The sequence below is a fragment of the Cyprinus carpio genome, chromosome B3, assembly GCF_018340385.1.
Source record: "Cyprinus carpio isolate SPL01 chromosome B3, ASM1834038v1, whole genome shotgun sequence".
NCBI lineage: Eukaryota > Metazoa > Chordata > Actinopteri > Cypriniformes > Cyprinidae > Cyprinus > Cyprinus carpio.
The window spans coordinates 21,993,197-21,998,287 of NC_056599.1; the positions used below are offsets into that span (position 1 = coordinate 21,993,197).

A 5,091-nucleotide genomic window follows, 5' to 3' on the forward strand; every position below is an offset into this window, starting at 1 on the left:
GTTCGTTCCATTCTTCCCCCCTTCCTCTTCTCCTCTATGGCCCATCCCCTTGGTTTTTCTCTTCCACTTCATGCTCCATTTTGGTACTAGATCACCCCGCACAGGCAAGAGAGAGACGAGAGGGGACACACACATACACACACACGAGAGAGAAAAAAGGGTGAGGGAAGAGGCGACAGCCCGCGCTGTGATGTCTGAGAGAAGCCAAACGGTAAAGAAAGGAGGGCAGGTGTCGTGAAAAGTTGTCGCGAAAAAGATTGGTGAGGGAGGATGTGGTTGGTATTGGTGAGAAAACCAAAACACGAAACTCGGGCCTGGTCGCAATAAGGTTGAAGGAGGTTCTAAGCAGACACACAAAGTGGCCATTTGGTTCTCGTATACAGAGGTGCCAGACCCTCTCTCTGTTGTTAATAAGCAGGCAACATGGAAATTGTCGAAAAGCATCAAGAAACTTTGCAGGAAAACATTATAGCTTTTCTGCGTTTCTGCATCCGAATATGGCGCTCCCTTACTGCCAACATTTAAATTTAAAGTTTGGTGTCCGTTTTTTTAAACTTTTTTTTTTTTTAATTTAAATGATTAAAAAAGGTATACGACAAGACTTTGTGAAGCGAGTCCCCTAATCACCAATTTAAATTCTTTCTTCTTTACATCCAATGTTTTTTGTCATTTTTTTATTTTCCTTGATAAAAAAGATTAATTTCCGCGCCATAACACCGTCAGGGTACATGCATGTGCCTCTTTTCGGGAAAAAAGCTGAAAACAAATTCCGGATTCAGAATGAAAACAAGCCTGTCAAACAGATCGCATTTATTTAACCAAAAACTTTGTTGAACAATTTCTTACATTTATTTCAAGAACAACTTTTGATTTAAATTATTGGCGAACTCTTGGGATAAAAGTTTTTTTTGTTTGTTTTTTTTTTCAGCGGACCCAATTTACCCCAAACCAGTACAAAAGTTTATGCTGCCTGTCGTGTTTGTCCATTTAAATAATTTTAATTTGATATGCTCAAACTTTAAACACATTTACCACCATGCTCATGCGAACTAATAGATTTCATAAAAAACAGCAGGAGGAGAGGATTGTAAATCTATAGAGTTGTCTAGGCCCTAACAATCATGACCAAGTAGCCGACCCTTCTGCTTCTTCGACCTGCTCTTTTGCTTTACTGGGTGTGATGGTGCTAGCAAAAAAACATTGGTCAGACGTGCTTCCCAGGGATGTATAATAAAACTAATAACATTATACGTTGAGGTGTAGGACACTTTAGAAACGAAACCAGGGGTTTTAAATGGGATGTAAATTTAACGAGATTTCAACTTGAGAACCATTTAAAAACTTGACCAAGCTAGTATAAAAACACATGAAACTTATTTTTTGGTTTCTCTATCTAACTTAAACAAATACACTTACATGCTAATATTCAATCTGTGAGACATTTAAATTGTTTTATATGACAACGCTAAAAAAGATTGCTCTGTTTGTCTTTATATTTACAAAACGAAGCACGTCCACTCAACCACGTTCTGATCCAGGTTATGTAAAATTGAGGTCTTAAGGATCTTAATAAAACAGAGTAGGTGCATTTGTTTATCTATGTATAGGTTTATTGTGTATATAGCGCATTTAATTAAATTATTCCATTAATGTTTCCAGTTCCAAACGCGATCACACCAAAGTTCTGTCCAAGAAAAGCATCTCAAATAAACTTTTTTTTCCTAGTTGCCAAACATACGCGCCTGGCCTTCTCAGAAAAGACGCGTTCGCGTGGTAAACGTTTGGCGTTTCCAGCCAGTAGGAATTCAGACAATTCTCCTAGGCCCCGGCCCAATTCGCCGTCTTAACATTTTATTGGCCTCTTTTTCCTGTCGTAAAAACACTTTTGAGTTCACCGCGCACACACGGAGTACTGGACCCCAACCCCCATTTTACGTGCAGCTTTAACAGAAGGCACCCACAGTGCCAACGCGTACTCCGCTCAAATCAGGATTAAACGGTGTAACACACGCAGAAAGAAATCACGGCAGGTGGTAAGTGCCCATAATAAGTTTACGTGTCAAATACTTTACATGTTGTTTTAGTTTTCATGTCAACTATGGTTTTGACAGCTCGTTCAACAGCACATATATTGTCTGTTAAATCCATGCACCAACACCCACACCACTCTCTCTGGGTGTCTTTTCTCTGAATTTTTTATACGCGCGCCGCTTCTTTGTGGTCTTTTTCTTATTATGCTTTAAAACCCACTACTACATAGTGATGCTATTCAGAAGTGTCCAGCACACCACCCCAATGTCTCGCGCGCGTATTTCATTATTATGGGGATTGCATGACGCGTGTAAATTTGCTTTTAAAAATGCCCTTTCATTCACAAACTATAACTTGTTTGTTTGATAATCCGTCTTGTTTTCCTTAGCGGCAGAAAAGAAGTGAATCAAATCTTGGGTTTCTGTTCTCTTTTACACACATCCTTAGGGCGAATTATTGCAGCCTGCTCTTCTTTAGGCGGGGGGACACGTGCACTTGTTTGTTGGGGGTACTGATTGCTGTGCCTGCACAGGAGAAGCGTGTACATCATAAGCCTGACCTCAGTGACCATGTTCATGATGATGCCCATGGATACCAGTATGACCACGAGGCCTTCCTGGGCACGGAAGGCAAGACCTTTGACCAGCTAAGCCCCGAGGAGAGCAAAGACAGACTAGGTAAAATAAATATCTCACGAGAGAATGGTACAGTAAATAGGAGAATAACAATATTATTAGTGTCTTACTTTATATTTTCTTGTATATTCCCTTTGCAGAAAAGATTGTGGATAGGATAGACACGGATAAGGATGGTTCATCAGTCATTGCTGAGCTACACCACTGGATCAAGCACAGACAGAGGAGGTACGCCGAGGAGAACGTGGACAAGCACTGGAAAGAGTACGACCAGAACAAGGATGGGAAGATTGGCTGGATCGAGTACAAGAACACCACCTACGGATATTACATGGGTAATTAAAATGAGCCTTTGAATTTGGGCGTGGCTACTAACTATGTGGCTTCTAACTATGTGGCTTTTAATGAGAAAAAGCTGTTTATAGGGTTATGCATTTATTGTTCACAACAGTGCAACATCTTCGCAAAATGAAACAGTTGTATTTTGGATAAATTAGTATTTCATTTAAATAGATCAAAAATGTTTAGTGTTTAAACTCCAATACATACTGCATGAACTAAAGAATACCGAATATGGTTAACGTATACTCTTACTGTATTCCAGATGCAGAGTTTGATGCTGATGTGGATGATAAGGAGACTTACAAAGCCATGCTCACTAGAGATGAAAGACGGTTCAAGTCTGCAGACCGGGACGGGGACCGGTTGCTACCAGAGAAGAGTTCCACTTCCTTCCTCCATCCAGAGGAGTTTGACCACATGAGAGACATTGTGGATACAGGTACAAAGAGTAAAAGCAGAAGGTTTTTATACTAGGGCGTTTTACAGAAACCGCTTTAAAAAATATGTTTAATACATGTTGAGAAGATTCACATGGAGGAAACAAACTTCTCAAAATTTCTCTCATTCACCTTTTCACTATGTGAGAGGTTTATCTTGTGTGATTTGGACAATAATAATGGTTTGAGGAAGAGGGTTTCTGATGTGATTCTAGCAGAATGTATGCTTATGTTAAAAAATAATAAACTAATAAAAAAAATGGCCAACCAGTGACAGAAGAATTACTATGAGTACTGTAGATTATTAATTTTTCTATCTATTGCTAGCATTTAACATCTTTCTTCTGGACTTTCTTGAGAAGCAACTGAAACAGATCACTGCGAACTTTGATCCTTCATTGTTACAGGAAACAATTGAAGACATTGACAAGAATGGGGACGGCAAGCAAGATTACTCTGCAGGAATACATTGGTAAATGTCTACTCTGTTCACCTGGGAAAGAAGAAAGCCTACATTAGAACTGATATTTTGTGGCCAGATGAATTGAAACTGTGCTTGTGTTCCTAGGGGACATGTTCACCCCTGAAGATGGAGAGAATGAACCAGATTGGGGTCACACAACAGAAAAGAAACACTTTTCAGAGTTCAGAGACATGAAGACAAGGTATGCAGCGGGGAAGGAAATCTGTCAGCATCACCTGGGAGTGTTTCCTGGGTACTTTGCTTTTACATGATTCATGATTTGCTTGCTTTTTGTTAGGGATCGGTTTCCTTGATGCCAATGAAGTCTCTCATTGGGATCCTCCCTGGAGAGTGTGGACCATGCTGATAATGAGGCCGCCATCTCATTCATGAAACTGATAAAAAACACGCATTAAGTGGCTTTCACTGGGACTTCAATGTGGGTGGTGTCAACGATTCCACAATGCATAAATGCCAATACATCATAATCAAAAAAAATCTATTTAAAATTAATCTTTACTTCTGTCTTCTTTCTTTTAATTCACTGCCAATGAATTGCAATGGACTTCCAACTGCTTAGGTGTAACTGACTAATCAGGATGACACAAAATCACGAAAGAAGGAGATTCTGGCAAACTGGAACATTATGTTTGTCGGGGGGGTGGAGCCAAGCGACTAATTACGGAGGAGGATCTCACCAAAAGACACACGATGAACTTTAATGCGGGCATATCTGGGTACAGGGGAGGGCAACATATTTGGGGGGTAGGCCAAGAAGATAGGAAACTGAATATGAAAAATAAAAGCTCATTTTCATCATTTGTTGGGTAGGAACATTTCCAGAGTCAAAAGTCAGGTGTTAGGCTTCAATGAAGACAGGTATTTTAGTGAGACAGATAAAAGTTTCATTTATTGGTCAAACCACATTTCGTTCCTTGTGAAACAAAAATAGTAATGAACACCGGCACACTCCTTATGATACAGGAACCACTCAAATGCTTTGCTTACCATTGTGGGAAAAAATAGGGACTGATATCTTTCCACCTGGAGAGATGCTCACAGGAATTCAGCACTGGAATACAGGGACAGTTGCATCAGTATTCACAATAACAAGCCCTTGTTTTGACTGTTACAACACTGAATTCACACTTTCCAATTTAGTGGTTGTGATTTCAATTCTAAC

At 39.8% G+C, this 5,091-nt stretch overlaps 1 pseudogene; it reads left to right on the plus strand.

Moving 5' to 3' along the window:
- Positions 1-4,806, plus strand: part of LOC122136792 — a 9,603-nt pseudogene extending 4,797 nt beyond the window's left edge.
- Positions 4,807-5,091: the final 285 nt, after the last annotated feature.